This window comes from Petaurus breviceps, unplaced genomic scaffold (genome assembly GCF_028583685.1).
Source record: "Petaurus breviceps papuanus isolate PSGF00001 unplaced genomic scaffold, PetGlider_PUasm1.0 187, whole genome shotgun sequence".
In the NCBI taxonomy this organism is placed as follows: domain Eukaryota; kingdom Metazoa; phylum Chordata; class Mammalia; order Diprotodontia; family Petauridae; genus Petaurus; species Petaurus breviceps.
This window is the reverse complement of record NW_027185799.1, coordinates 2,279,032-2,296,049: the sequence shown is the minus strand read 5'-3', so window position 1 is coordinate 2,296,049 and position 17,018 is coordinate 2,279,032. Positions and strand designations below refer to the sequence as shown.

The 17,018-nt window shown below is 35.7% G+C and overlaps 1 non-coding gene across 1 annotated transcript; it reads left to right on the top strand.

Moving 5' to 3' along the window:
* The first annotated feature begins 16,079 nt into the window (after positions 1-16,079).
* LOC138163273 (U6 spliceosomal RNA) lies at positions 16,080-16,184 on the top strand. The gene has a single exon (XR_011168868.1). It is a non-coding gene; the product is annotated as a U6 spliceosomal RNA (small nuclear RNA).
* Positions 16,185-17,018: the final 834 nt, after the last annotated feature.

The following is a 17,018-nucleotide window of genomic DNA, read 5'->3' as shown; positions in this document are numbered from 1 at the left end:
GGTAGGAGCTGGCAGAAATAGGTCTTGAGCCCAAGACCTCTATACAGAGTTCTTTTATTGCTATTCTATTGGGCCAGAATAATCTGTAGTAATTGTAAAAATGGCCCAAACAATTGGACTAACTACACTGGCTCAGGTCTGCCACTGTATAAAATGCAGCCTAATTTCCTATTTATATATTCATAGTAGACACCACACATTAATTTTTCTTCAGGTCAAAGAAACATTTCTGGCACAGTACATGAATTTAAACACTAAGGTGAATTTTATAAAGTATAAATAATAAAAAGGTCTCTGTAACTAGGAAAAGATTAACATTGATGAGAGAACAAGAGAGACTGTATTTGTTTCTTCCAGAAGCCATGCAAAGAGATAATTGTGCTAAATGTTCCCTGAACATAACCAGTCTGGATGAAAATGACTGCTTCTCTACCCTCCCCTGCTGCTCTGATGCAGAGCCTCAGATTGTGCAGACAAAGCTCTTTTGCCTTCTGCTTAAAATTCTGCTGGAATATTAAAACTTAATATATCCTCCAAGTTATCTCTTCCCAGTATAGTGACCTTTCAATGTTTGGCATGTTTGGGTTATTGCAACCTCACCAGGGGACTTCTCTTACTTTAATTTTAGTTGTAGGATTAATTGTTCTCTGTCATCACTAAATAATATCAACAGCAGGAATTAAAGCCCCAATTCTCACTACACTCACTCTACATCTCTACCCACCAAACATGTTCACTTTAGAACTAGGAAAATCTACCAGACATCCACTCTAAGAAGTCAAAAACCAAAAGAATACTTCCATATACATCAAAAATTCATAGCAGAATTTCTTGTGGTAGTAAAAGAAAACTGTATCCATTGATTAACCAGCTGGGCAAAAGCCAGTAATATTTAAATGTCACTTTAAAACTTGTGAAGCAAGTTACATTCATGAGTTTCTTTGAGTTTGACAGTACTATGTACAGTAAGTACTATGGGTATCAGTATGCCCATTTTGCAGATAAGAAAACTAAAATTAAGAGAAGTCAAACAAGGTTTCTGACAGTCTCATAAATAGTGAGAACCATTGATTGGTAGGACTCAGAGCCATTCTTTCTTGACTCCAAATTCAGAATACTATTATACCAAACTAAATCAAGAAATGTGAGAAATTTTGAGAAACATGGAAAGACTTGTCCAAATTGATTGAGAGTGAAATGAACAGAACCATATATACAATAACTACAACAAAGTAAGTGAAAAGGCAGATGAACTCTGACTAATTATGTAAGGAATTGATAAAGGAGCTCTTCAATCAATTCGATGAAGTTACAGTGTTGAACCATTGGGACTTTTGATTAACATTTCCCTATGTGGGGTGTAAACATAACCAATGGAACCTGATTTAGAGAATTAAAGATATCTGATCAAGCTTCAGGGATCAGGGCTTCCTCATCAAGATAAATTGACTGACCCAAACTCTTGGCAGGATGGACTCTTGTGTGAGAAGCCTTCTGTGTGGGCTTGGGAACTGACAGCTCTACTAAGTCATTTTCTCCTTTTGTTACTGTATACCTTTTTTATATTGCAGGAGTTATTGATGTTTTTGTTTCACAGATCCCTTTGGCAGATACCTGGTGAAGACAACATACTACCTCTCAGAATAATGAGGGGTTTTTTTTGTTGTTTTAAATTCACATTTGAATTCAACTAAGGCTGAATTTCTCTATATGTCACTGTATAATAAGAAAGGAACTTAATGGAATGTCAAGGTATTGTCTATCTATCAATTCCAAGTGTATTTCTTTTCCAGAGAAAATACAACCTTCAGGTAGGGCTAAGTCTGGAACTATGTATATCCCTATAGAAAGTGCAATTCACTGGAACATTAGGTCATCGCCAAACTAGCCCATTCCCTCCACAGGGGTGTTCAAATCATGGAATGTTACTAAGTTTGGAGAACTTTAGGACTATGGAGAAAAGCAGAACTAAGTAGAATGAAAGAATTTTACCAACAATTTATGGATTATTGCCAATTCTTTATATAGCTTCTACATTCCTTGTAGACTCTCTGGAATCTTTTGAATTTTCTCCATTATCTATGGGATTAAATAAAGGCTGTCCTGTACTTGATAAATCTCAGTTACCTTGAATGCTTGTATGGGCTTACAAAGGGACCCTTTTACCCATATCTGTGGACATCTAAAAGTGATGAATACTAAGAGATTTTTTCCAGAGTAAACTGTAAGGGCATTATAATCCAAAGACTTATTTTTATCTTGGAGATTGCCCCGATATTGGAGCCATTTTTTGTGAACCCAATGCCCAGAGGTTCTGGATGATAGCTTATAGTTGAAATGACCCATCTTTGTTCTAAAAAGTGAAAGATGATGCAGTCTGGGAACTCATTTGGGAAGTATCCCAGGTAACACTATGTTAGCAGTATAACTGACATCTTGATCACATCCTACGTTCTGGAAGCTTACAGAAAAGTAGAGTATCACCATATTAAAAAACCAGTAAAAGAGGTCCTATCTATGTACTTGACCATCTAATTCTTTCTAATATGCCCACAAGAGCCACCAACTCCAACAAACCACATGAATTCAGATGGCTAAAAAATAAAGAAAACCTTAGAGGCCAGGGCTTAATATTGATATAGGACTGATATTAAATTTTGTTAAAAATTATTAGGAAATTATAGGAAACTCACTGACCTTCCCCTACTCCGTATCTGGGAAATTATCTGGTTTATTTCAATATTTTATATTTACATGGTGAAAGCAATCAACTTTTCTATGGTCACATGGTTTATTGAACATAGTAAAGTAAGATTGCCAAGAAATTGTCAAGCACTCTGCTTTTATGAAGTGCTCTGCTAAAGCATCTCTAAACCTCTTACTGCTTACCTTACCACTTCCTTGGAGTTCCTGAGGGATAGTTCTGTATCATTTGCTTTCACACATAGAGAGAAGAAAAGAAAGGAAAGGAAGAGGTGAGGGGATGGTCTCTAGGCTTCAACCTCTAAGTCTCAGAATTTCAATAGGAAAATAATGTCAGTATGTGGGAAAAGGTTGTCTCTGACTTATCCCTCCCGGGCATTTCAGAAGAGTCGACAGTCCCCTGTATTCTGCAACCACTCTGGATCCAGCCCTCTCCATCCACTGCTCCTAGTCAGTCCATTTCCTCATTGCCTGCTTCAAGCAAATGTCCCCATCACAAAATTAGTGGCTCAGACTTAGGCTGCTACTACTGCCCACAGTCTAATTTCAATTATCCCAGTGACAGCTTGGTCACAGTGGTTGGAGGTCTCCGGTGAAGCCCAGGTCACAGCCCAGAAGCTAGATGCCCTAGCTTTAGTCCCCTTAGCAGCATCTTTCTCTCTCCTCTTCTCATATAACTTGGCCTGGAAAGGCTACTTATCTCTTAAGAGGATATTTCTTAAGAGCAACAAAAAGGGAAGGGGGGAGCAAAGGGAAAAAAGACATTACAGTCCACACTGTGCACAAACCATGCCACCTGTTCTAACTTTTTCCTGCACTCTTGCAGGTCTCCATGACAGGGAAACAGCAGTAGCAAGATTCAAAGACTAAAGACAAAGGAAATGTTATAATCCCAGAAACATTACATTGTCCTTAACAGACATCTAGGTGTAGTGGATAGAGGACTGACCTCAAAGTCAAGAAAGACTTATCAATTACTAGCAATGTGATACAAGTCACTTAATTTTTTCTGGGACCCAGTTTCCACAAGTAAAATGAAGTGGTAGGACTCAAGGATGTCTAAGGTTCCTTCCAGCTATAAATCTATTATCCCATGAACCCTCTGTCCCCAAAATTCTCATGATTCTGGAGCAGATGATAGCCCAGAACAGATAAAGTAGCCTCCATGGGATGCTCTGAGATAAACATGAGGCATCAATCAATAAAGATCTACTATGCATCTATAATAAGTCTATACTCCAAGGAGATAAAGAAAAATAAAAAGGATCCATATGTACAAAAAAATTTATAGCAGCTTTTTTTGTGGGGATGAAAAATTGGAAACTAAAGCGGTATCTACCAATTGGGAAGTGACTGAACAAGTTGTGGTATATGATTATAATGTTATACTATTGTGTAATGAGAAATTATGAAGGGGGTGTTTAAAAAAAACTTGGAAAGATGAACTGATATGAACCGAAGCAAAGTGAAGTGAGCAGAACCCTACATAGAGCAATCTACATAGTAACAGTAATATCATAAGGAAAATTAATTGTAAAATCAAGTAATTCTGATCAATACAGTGATCTACCATAGCTCTAAAGAACCTGTGATATAAAATGCTATCCACCACCAGACTAAGAACTGATAAACTCAATGTGCATATTTTTTTCTTTCATTTTTTTTTTGCGGGGGGGGGGGGGGATTGTTTTGTTATCAGAATATGATGAATGAGAAAATGTTTTGCCTGACTATGGACCTTAGAGGCAACAGCAGCAGCAGCCCCTTTTGGAATTCAAAGTCCAGAGATAGTAAGGGGATAGGACAACTGATCAAAAGAGATTATAGAAGACCCCTTGCTGGCATTAGGCATTGCATTTGATGCTCTTTGGCAATTTCATTGTCCTTATACAGTTCTGGGTTACAATTCTAGGGTGCAGAGGAGTGGTTGTGGTTTGTCACAAGGTTTGCAGTTTGTCATTAGTTGCAGTTGCAAGGCAGAGAGGAGAACTAGCACTTATGAATGCAGGGGAGCAGGGACTCTTCCTTGTTTTAGACAAGAGAGCAGACCATCAGGACATTGGCCATACCTCAACTCAAATTATACTACCCTGAAAGCACTGAAAGCTTATAGACCTCAAGAATTCACTCTGAAAACAATAGCAAGGAAAAGCCTGAAGATTGGGACAGTGCCTTCCCACCCCCAGATGAATGGAGTCCAATTTTAACATAAAGTTCAAAGGCAAGGCATAGGCTGGAAAATGAGCAAACAAAAAAAAAAAGAAAATGATCATGAAAAGCTACTATAATAACAGGGAAGATCCAGACGCAAACTCAAAAGACAACAATGTGAAAACAGCTACAAACAAAGCCACAAGGAAAAAATAAATATTAGACACATGTTCAATAAGAATTACTGACAGTGAAAGCAAGAGATGAGGGTGGTAGAGGAAAAAATTAAGAAAAGAAATGAGTGACTCAAGAAGATTATGAAAAGAGAATTAATAGCTTGGTAAAAGAGAAACAAAAAATACTAAAGAAAATAACACCTTATAAAACATATTAGGCCAAATGGTAAGAGAAGTGCAGAAATTCACTGAATAAAAAAAACTCTTTAAAAAGCAGAATTGGTGAAATAGAAAAAAGAGGCAAAAAAGTTCATTGAAGAAAATCATTTTTTTAAGCAATTGGGGTTAAGTAACTTGCTTAAGCTTACACAGCCAGTTATTTCTGGGTGTGGTGCTAAGTATCTGAGCCCAGATTTGATCCCCAGGTCATCCCAACACTGGACCCAGTGCTCTTACTCGCTGTGCTACCTGGAAACCCCAGAAGAAAATAATTTCTTAAAAATTAGTATCAGGCAACTAGAAGCTAATGACTTCACGAGTCATTAATTCCATAAGAATTAATAAAACTAAGTCAAAAGAATGAAACAAATATGATAAAATATAAAATATCTCATTGGGAAAACAACTAACCTGAAAAATGGATAAAAGCGAAAGAATTTAAGAATTATTGGATTGCCTGAAAGCCATGATTTTGTAAAATGAGTCTAGACATCATATTCCAAGAAATTACCAAGAAAAACCACCCTAGTATTTAAGAATAAGAGGGTAAAGAACAACTTGAAAGAACCCACTCATCACCTTCTAAAGGGGCCCCAAAATGGAAAACTCCTAGGAATATTATACCCAAATTCCAGAGCTCCCAAGTAAAGGAGACTATATTGAGAGCAGTCAGAAAGAATCCATTTATGACTATCATGTTGTACAACCATAGTAAGGATCAGACAAGATTTAACAGCACCCACATTAAGGGGACAAAAGAAAAGGAGCTAGGATTATAATCAAGAATAACCTACCCAGCAATACTGAGTGTAACCCTTTGGCAAGAAACAGGAAGAGAGAAATTTGTATTTAATGCAATAGAGGACTTTCAAGCATTCCTGAAGAAAATATGAGATGAATAGGAAATGTGACATTCAAACACAAGACTCAAGAGAAGAATAAAAAGGTAAACATGAAAGAGAAATCATAAGAGACTTAATAAGGTTAAGCTGGTTACATTTCTTTATGGGAAGATGACACATGTACATCCTAAGAGCTTCATCTTTATTAAAACAGTTATAAGAAGTCTCTACAGACAAAGTGAGTTGATTATGTTGGGATGATCTCAAAAAAAATGAAGGTATGTGGAAGAGGAATTCACTAGGAGAATGGGAAAGAGAGAAGAAGAGTGGGGAAAATTATCTCACAAAAAGAAGGGACATTAAAAATATCTTTTACAATGAAAAGGAAAATAAGGGTGGGCAATGCTTGAGCTTTTCTCTCATTGGAACTGGTTCAAAGAGGGAAGAATATTCGTAGTCAATTGGGTATAGAGCTCTATCTTACTCATCAGGGAAGCAGAAGATGATATAAGAAATATAGAGAAAGGGATAATAAAAGGTAATGCAAATCACAAAAAGCATTGGTCAGAAATAAAACAAGTTTTTGAGAACGGAGAGAGAGAAGGATAAATACAAGAAAATAGAATAAGGGGAAATACATAGTTAGGAATCATAACTGTGAATGTAAATTGGTACACCTCACCCATAAAAAAGAAGCAGATAACAGAAATTATTAGAAACCAGAATCCAACAATATATTATTTATAAGAAACACACTTGAAGCAGAAAGACACATAAAGAGTTTAAATAAGGTGTTAAAGCAGAATCTATCATGCTTCTGCTGAGATTTTTAAAAAGAGTCAGGGATAATAATCATGACCTTCGGCAAAGTAAAAGCAGAAATAGACCTAATTAAAAGAGATAAGCAGAGAAACTACATTTTGCTTAAAGGTACCATAGACAATGAAGTAATATCAATACTAAACATATATGCACCAAATGACAGAGCATTCAAATCCTTAAAGGAAAAGTTAAATGTGTTACAAGAAGAAACAAATAATAAAACTATACTATTAGGGGACCTTGACTTTCCACTCTCAGAACTAGATAAATCTAATCATAAAATAATAAGAAAGATGTTAAAAAGGTGAATAGAATTTTAGATAAACTAGATAGAATAGACCTCTGGAGAAAATTGAAAAGAATAGAAAGGAGTATAACTTTTCTCAGCTGTATATGACATCTTCACAAAAATCAACTATGAATTAGGGCAAAAAATATCACAAACAAAAGCAGAAATGTTAAAATATGCCTTTTCAGATCATAATGCAATAAAAATTACATTCACCAAAGTGTCTTGGAAGTTCAGATTAAAAATTGCTTGGAAACTAAGTATTCTAATCTTAAAGAATGAGTACGTAAAAGCAAATCAAAGAAACAATAAATAATTTCACTAAAGAAAATGACAACAATGAGACAACACACCAAATTTTTTGAGATGCAGCCAAAGCAGTGCTTAAGGGAAATGCTGTTATACCTCTAAATGCTTACAGAGAGAGAGAGAGAGAGAGAGAGAGAGAGAGAGAGAGAGAGAGAGAGAGAAGAAAAATAAGTTGGACATGCAATTTAAAAAACCTTGGGGGAAAAAACATTCAAATTCCCCAATTAAATACCAAAATAGAAATCTAGAAAATCAAAGAAGAGATAAATAAAACTAATAACTGGATTTATGAAAAGTAAAAAATAAATAGATAAACCACTGGTTAATTCTATTTTTAAAAAAAGAAAGAAAGGCAAATTACCAGGATCAAAAATTAAAATGGTATATTAAAGCAATTATTAAGCATTATTTTGCACAATCATATGATAGTAAAACTGACAATCTAAGCGAAATGGGTGCATATGTACAAAAATATAAGTTATCCAGATTAACAAAAGCTGAAATACAATCACTAAATAACCCAATTTTAGAAAAATAAATTGAACAAAACACAAATGAGTTCCCTGAGAAAAATCCCTCAGGACCAGATGGATTTAGGAGTGAATTCTATCCAACATCTAAAGAACAATTAATTCCAATACTATAGGAAACATTTTAAAAATAGGTAGAGGAGTTCTACCAAATTTGTTCTATGACACAAATATGGTTTTGATGCCAAGCCAGGGAAAGCAAAAACAGAGAAGGAAAACAATAGGCCAATTTCCTTAATGAACACCAATGTGAAAAATTTAAATAAAGTACTAACAAGGAGATTACAACAATATATGCCAAATATCTTACACTCTGACCAGGTGGAATTTATACAAGGAGTGCAAGGTTGATTCATTTTTGGGAAAACTACAAATATAATTGACATTATCATTAGTAAAAACACTGATAATCATATGATTCTCTCAATAGACACAGAAAAAAAAAACTTTTGACAAAATATAATACCTATTCACATTAAAAAACACTAGAAAACATGGGAATACACAGAGCTTTTTCTGAAGATGATAGATAGATAGAGACTATCAGCAAGCATTGTCTGTAATGGCTGTAAAGCCAATCTAGAAGCCTTTACAATAAGATCAAGGATGAAACAAGGATTCCATATCACCACTAATATTCAATATTGTGATAGAAATGCCAGTTATAACAGTAAGAAACAGGAATTGAAGGTAATGAGGAAAAAAGCTATCACTTTTTGCAGATGATATGATGGTACAATTAGCAAGAAATATAAAATAATGGCAAAATTTGGCAAAAAAAAACTAGATGAAACAATGAACAACTTTAGCAAAGTGGTAGGATATAAAGTAAACTCATATAAATCATCAGAATTACTATATATTACAAACAAAAATGATCAGGAAAAGTTTGAAAGGGAAATTTCATTTAAAAGAACTGCAGAAAATATATAACAATATAGACTTGGGAGTCTACCTATCAAGACCAACCTAGGAATTATATGAACACAATTACAAAATACTTTTCACACAAATCAAAACAGATCTAAACAGCTGGAGAAATATTAATTCCTCATGGGTAGACTAAGCCAATATAATAAAAATGACAATTCTATCAAAATTAATTTATTTATCCAGGATCGTATGAGTCAAACTTCTAAAGAATTATTTTATGGAGATAGAAAGAATAATGATGAAATTCATCTGAAAGAATAAAAGGTCAAGAATATCAAGGGAATCAATTTTTTTTTAATGTGAAGGAAAGTAGACTATCAGTTCTAGATTTCAAACTATATTACAAAGTGGTAATCATCAAAACAATGTGGTACTAGTTAAGAAATAAAGTGTTGAATCAGTGAAATACATTAGGTACACAATAGACAATAGTAAATGATCATAGTAATTGAGTATTTGATAAACCTGAAGATCCATGCTTTAGGGGCACCAACTCACTATTTGATAAAAATTTTCTAAGAAAACTGTAAAGCAGTTTGGCTGAAACTAAACATAGACCAACATTGCACAAGAAATACAAAGATAAGGTCAAAATGGGTACATGATTTAACATAAAACATGATACCATAAGCAAATTAGGGGAGCGTGGAACATTTTACCTGTCAGATCAATGGATAAGGGAAGAGGTTTTTTTTTTTAGTAATAAAAAGATAGAGGGGATCACAAGTAAAAGGAATACTTTTGATTACTTGCAATTTAAAAGTTTTTGCACAAACAAAACTAATGCACCTGAAATAGGAAGAAAAGAAGGAAAGTTGGGGTGGAGAGAATTTACAGTAAGTTTCTCTGATAAAGGCCACATTTCTCAAATATATAGGAAACTGAGACAAATTTATAAAAATAAAATCCATTCTCCAATTGATAAATAGTCAAATGATATAAGAAATTTCAATTCAAAAGAAGAAATTAAAGTTATATAGTCATAGGAATAAATGTTCTATATCACTATTGATGAGAGAAATGCAAACCAAAACAACTTTGAGGTACCACCTCACACGTATAAAATTGGCAAATATAAAAGGACAATGACATGCTGGAGCAGGTGTGCAAAAAATAGGGACACTTTAGGGATACTTTTTTTGGAGTTCTGAACTAGTCCAACCATTCTGGAGAACAGTTTGGAGCAGTGCCCAAAAGACTTTAAAACTGTGCATGCTCTTTGATCCAGCAATACCACTACTAAGTCTATATTCCAAAGAGATCAAAAGAAAATATATATTTTGGTAGTGCAAAGAATTAGAAATTGAGGGAATGTCCATCAATTGAGGAATGTTTGAACAAGTTGTGGTATATGATTGTGAAGCAATACTGCTGCACTATAAGAAATTACAAGAAAGATGGTATCAGAAAAACCTGGCATGACTTACATGAACTGATGAAAAGTGAAAGTAGCAGAATCAGGAGAACATTGTATACAATAACAGCAATATCATGACAATGATCAACTGTGAAAGACTTAGCTACTCTGATCAATAAAATGATCCAAGGAAATTCCAAAGGATCCATGATAAAAATGCTGAATGCAGATTGAAGCTTCTTCTGAATTGTCTTGGAATATTTCTATGCCATAACAAAGAATGAATATAAAGACTTTAGAGAAAAATGAGAATTACGTGAACTGGTAAAGAGTAAAGTGATCAGAACCAGGAAAATATACACACAGTGACTGTGTCATTGTAACCAAAACTTCCAAATCAAACTCAGAGGTCATGCTGTGGAAAAGTTAAAGTGCTCAGCTTTGGAATTCCTATTGTGGGTCCAGATTGTACACATTGAAGAAAGTCCCTTAAATCAAATGAACCCCCTTCTCCCTCTAACATATTTCACCTTGACCATTTTCTTGACCTTTCCACAACACATCCACATCTGATTCCTACCATCTACCCTGAGAGCCATAATCAAAGCACTACCTTTGCTTCTAGTTGGTTGGTTGATTGCTGTCCTTCATTCTCAAAGAGGACAAAAAATGGCATCTCTATGCTAGAGTCAAGTTTCAGTGGGTCTATGACTGATCAGATCAACATGAACTCAGAATGTTCTGCCACAGATAGGGCATAAATAGTCCATCTGAACATTTGGGGTGGATTTTCTAAATTTCCATAATTTGTACTTTTAAGCTGTTTCAATTCTTCTTTGCTTACAGAGCACAGCACGTTCTCTGATGTGGGCATACCATGCTGAGTGGTCCTGTGCCAGTGTTTTCCATGCAATACATTCAATTCCAAAGTTCTTGGGAGACCTTGAGAGTGTCCTTGTATCACTTCTTCTGACCGCCATATTAATGATTGCCTTGTGTGAGTTCTTCACAAAAGTCTTTTTGGCAAGTATATGTTTTCCATTCAAACAGCATGGCCAGCCCATCAGAGTTGTTCTCTCTTCAGTAGAGTTTGATTGTTTGACAGTTTAGTTCTACTAAGGACCTCGGTGTCCAGTCATTTGCCAGGTGATCTTCAGAATCTTCCCAAGACAATTCAAATGGAAGCAATTCAGTTTCCTAACATGGCGCTGTTATGCTGTCCAGATTTCACAGGCTTACAACAATGAGGTCAGCGCAATGACTCTGTAGATCCTCAGTTTGGTAGGCAGTATAATACCTCTTCTCTCCCATACTTTTCTTTGGAGCCTTCCAAATACTGAGCTAGTTCTGGCAATGCATGCACCCACCTCATTATCAATATGTACATCCCTGGAAAGAACATTTCTGGCAAGAGTATATCGATCAACCACCCTATTGCTCCACTCAACATTCATGTGATTTCCCAGACTAAAACACTTTTCCCTGGCCACCATACGTATCCCCCATTAGAAGGTAAGCTCCATGAGAGCTGTGAATGTCTCACTTTGGTGCATATAGCCCCAGAACCTAGCATAATGCTCTCTGCACATAGTAAGAACTTAAAAAAAAAACACTTCACTTGTTTCTTTTGTTTTGTTTTGTTTATGTATATAGACATTCCTCTACATTCCAACAGGGGAGTGTTACAGAATGAAACAAGCATTTATTAAGGGCCAGCTATATGCCAGGCATTATACTAAGTGCTTTACAAATATTATCTAAATTGCTCCTCTGGATATGAAATATTGCTTATATTCTCAGTACTTTGGTGGGTTTTGCTTAGCAATTTCTTCTTTGATACAATTAGAGGCTTACTTTCTAAAGGGAGATTTAGATTAAAAAATGAATGTGATAGAAAACCAAAGAACTCATTGAACATCATTTTCAGATAGCAAATAGCCTTTACCAAAAAACATTCAGATTAATATTTTTTTAAAACTCAGAAGCATGAATTAAGTGGCCCTTAAACTATTCATAATCAGTAGAATCCATCTCTGAGGTAAAGCACATTCCCATTGTGTTCTTTCTCTGTGTCCTACTGTCTAGCATAATTGCAAGGCATACCTCTCCAGGTTCCATCCCAAACTATCTAGATTTTGTCCACCCTGTCATAAAAGCCTTCTCACAATCAAAGTTCACTTGGCCTGTGTGCCTTCCTGATTCTGGAGGTTCATTTCACCCATAAATACAGCAATATGGTCTGGCTGGGAAAGCACTGGACTCTGAGTCAGGAAGACTCAAGTTCAAACCCAGCCTCAGACACTTACCAATTATGTGACCCTGGTTGCAAGTCACTTAACCTCTGTCTGCTGCAATTACAAATGCCTCAGTTGTAAAATGAGGATAATAATAGATGAGTTTGTGGGTGGTGGTGAGGCTCAAATGAGATAATATTTGTAAAGGACTTAGCACAATACCTGGCACACAGTTGGTATTTTTTTTTGGAGGGCAATTGGGGCTAAGTGACTAGCCCAAGGTCACATGGCTAATTTTTGTGTTAAGTGTCTGATTCTGGATTTGAACTCAGGTCCTCTTGACTCCAGGGCCAGTGCTCTATTCTCTGCACTGCCTAGATGGCCACACAGTTGGTATTTAAAAAATATTTTCCCTCCACCACACATACTGGAAGTACACTCAACCTCTTGAGACCCATAGTTTGACTGGTTAAGTCCTCCTAGATCCTTCATTTTTAGGAAAATGCCCAAAGTCTTCATTCTTTTCCAGGCTGTCATCTTGAGTCTCCAGAATTTCTCCCACATACTGGAATGCAGATATCTTCTCCATCCCCACCCTCCCTACACTCTTTTAACTTCCTTTATGTGTTGTCTTCCATGATTAGAATGATGGACAAGGGCTAGGTTGTAGCCAGCTGAATGCTTCAAAGGATTTTTAAATTTTCTGAGTGATCATAATAGATATAATAGAGTGATCAAAAACAGACAAACTTCAAATCAAACTTTGATTTATTGTTGTGTTGATTGTCTAGAGTTAAGAAATCAATGGGAGGAAATGGTAATGATGGAGACTAAACTTTAAAATATGCTATGGGTATAGCTGTTTTTTCATAGAGCTGGTTGTTAAATATTTCACCAGTACCTTCCCAGCAGGGACTTCCTTTCTGTTTATATTTTTTTTTTATTTCTTATGCTTAGCACAGTGCCTGGTACATAATTGTTTAAGAAATACATGTTGACTTACTATTAAGCACCTAATAAACTTTTGTTGAATTGAAGAGCTTTAAAAATTAAGAAGAAAAAAAAGAGTTCACTTTTAATAATTTATACTAAAACATCATATCATTATAAAACAATTTTGAAGACATTTTAAAGTCTTTTATAAGATTAAAAATTATATCAGCAGAACCAGGAGAACAATTTTATGCAATAACAACAGTGTAAAGACCAACAACTTTGAAAGATAAAGAACTCTTATCACACAATGACCATCTGTGATACCAAAGAACAGATGATAAAGCATGTAATCTGCCTCCTAATGGAAAAGTGATGGATTTAGGGAGCAGAATGAGGCATACATTTTTAACACAGCAAATGAGAGAATTTGTTTTGCTTGACCTCATATTTGTTGCAAGGAATTTATTTTTCTTATTTTATTTCCAATGGAATAGAAACAGGGGTGGGAGGGGTGGAGAAAACGTTCCTTAATTTTTATATGAAATTTTATTTACAAAATAATCTACTATGATCTTCAGAATGTCAAAGACTACAACCTTAATTAAAATAAGACTTGTCTTTTTTCCCCTAATACTGAAAGCTTTAACCTTTACATCACAACTGATACATAAAGGATACGGCTTAATATTATTGCAGCAAAACCTTGGCTATTTGAATTCTTTAGCTAATGAAATCACTCTAGCTGGCCAAGTTTTTAGGAAAGTTGAGGATCTTTTTTTTCACCAGTTTAAACAGTAATCTCTCCAAAGTGTCTCATATACTTTAAAGAAGGGGTAGGGAACCTGCAGCCTCAAGGTCACATGTGGACCTCTAGATTATCAGGTTCAGCCTTTTGACTCAATCCAAACTTGTTGAAGTTGAGGATATAGAGAGCCACATGTGGCCTCAAGGTCACATGTTCCCCACCCCTGCCTTAGAGTGTATGATGTGTATGATGGGAGAGGTGCTGAAAGGCATACAAGTAAATCCATATAGAAGTATTATGAGCTGAAAGTCTCATAAATACTTGTCCCTCCCTTATGAAATAGAGTACATTAAACATAATCTAACCTCTCTCGAAGATTCAGGGTCATTACTACTACTACTAATAATAATAATAATTAGCACTTATACAGCACTATGTGCCCGGCACTAGGCTAAGTGTTTTCCAATTATTATCTCATTTAATCCTCATAACAACCTTCAGAAATAAGTGCTATTCGTGTTCCCATTTTACAGATGAGGAAATGGAGACAAGCACAGATTAAGGGACTTGCCTTGGATCACACAGTAGGACAGTATTTGAACTTGTATTTGAGCTTGGGTCTTCCTGACTCCAAACCCAGCACTCTGTCCACCGTGCCTCCTAGCTGTATCATGCTACAAGTAATGCTTAAGCATTATGGAAAAGAGTTGGGTTATTTTCCCCTATACTAAATAGTGTCCTTTTATGGTTCTTGTCTCTGCTCATTATATTTTCTATTCTCTCTCTTGCTATCAAGCTATCAGTTTCAGTCTTTTGCTCTCCTCTTATCAGTATACTTCCCAATAATGGGTTTTTCTCTGCATTTTCTACTTTTAACCCACTATGGACTTGAAAAAACCAAATGAGTTAGAATTGAGGGAGCCAAGCCAAATGCATGAAATTCACAGTGCACTGAGTGTCTCCTATAGGGGCAAAGAATATTAGCTATGGGCTTTAAGAAAATTCTTTTGACCTTTAGAAATCTTTTTTGTTTACTTCATATTCAATTCTGAGCTATGATCTGACATTAAGATGGCACAATAATTGGTGTTACTTACCTAGTATTTGTATATTGATTTTTTAAAATAACATCTCGTTTTATACTACTACCAATAGTATGAATATGTTAGGTCAGGTGTTAGTCCCAATTAAAAGAGATGAACAAAAAATCACAGTGGTCAGTTGAAAGGTCTTGGTCTTAATCAAGTAGCTGACTAGCAACTTTAGTTTCCTGATTCAAACCATGAACCCTTTCTCATCTTTATGATCCCTCTCTGTGTATCTATAATATGACTCTGCCATTAAGTGACACTGTGAACAGATTTAATCCTATTGGCAGCAGTCAACTGTGGGTGTAGAGAGATGTTGAGGGGCATACAAATAAATTCATACAAAAGTATTATGAACTGAGATCCCCTAAGATGTATCTTAGTAGTAGGCCAAACAGAATAGCAGACATAAAGAGAGATTCTGGGGAATTATGTGAAATAGAAAATGGGAGGTAAAACATGAAAGAAAGAAGCAAGCAACAGGGGGAAATTAATGGAAATTGGAAATGAAAGAGGGCATATTTTGCAGAAGCCCAATTTTTCCCAGCATGTGATCTCACCAAGTTAAATTTAATTAAATGAAAAATTCACATCATAAATTACATGAACATTCATGAAAGATCAAGGATAAAATGTAAACTCTCACAATTCAAAGAATAAGTTAGAGATCAGAACATTAGCTCTTAAAGTTATATATAGCTTGGCACTAATTATGGTATACTATATGTTTTAAGAAACAAAATAATGCTTTCTTTTGAAACAATATAATAAAATAGGAACAGTACAAAGGAGACTAGCATGTCCTCTGCACAAGGATGACACACTAGGTTCTGAAGTCCTCTATTTTTTTCAGTGTTCAATTTATAATGTCATTAACAACAACAACAACAAAAAGGCACCACTTACACCAGAATCTCTGGCTTCAGGATATGAGACCCGGATGGATTGAACCAAGAGAGAAAAAGACCAAACTGGGTCTGTCTTCCTTTTGGCAAGAGATGCCCCTGAAAACTGGAGGCTTTCAAATGCCTTTATATCATGACTCACTCAGTTCCTGGCCCAATAATCAGAGCCAAGGCAAGGTATTAGACATGCTCTAGGCACAGTTTAAAAATGAACTCTGGGGGCGGCCAGGTAGCACAACAAGTAAGAGCACTGGCTTCACTGTCGGGATGACCTGGGGATTGAATCTGGGCTCAGACACTTAGCACCCACCCAGAAACACCTGGCCATGTAACCTTGAGCAAGTTACTTAACCCCAATTGCTTAAAAAAAATGAACTCTGTATGCCATCAAAAACTTTGCCCTTCTACAGTAACAGCTCCAATTTCTCACAAAATAAATCCCTATGGATGAGAGAATAGGATTCTCTAGAGGAAGGAAAGAAGGAAGGAAGGAAGGAAGGAAGGAAGGAAGGAACGAAGGAAGGAAGGAAGGAAGGAAGGAAGGAAGGAAGGGAGGGAGGGAGGGAGGGAGGGACACAGGGAAGGACACAGTGAGGGAAGAAGGGAGGTAGGAAGGAAAAAAAGGAAAGGAGAAGAGAGAACAGGAAATGAAAGAAAAGGATCAGTGAAATTCAATTCAACATGCATTTATTAAACGACTGCTTGATAAATTCTGTTCCAAGCATTTATTTCTTATATTTAATCTCTAACTCACATGACTAGTTCTTTTTAAAATGAAC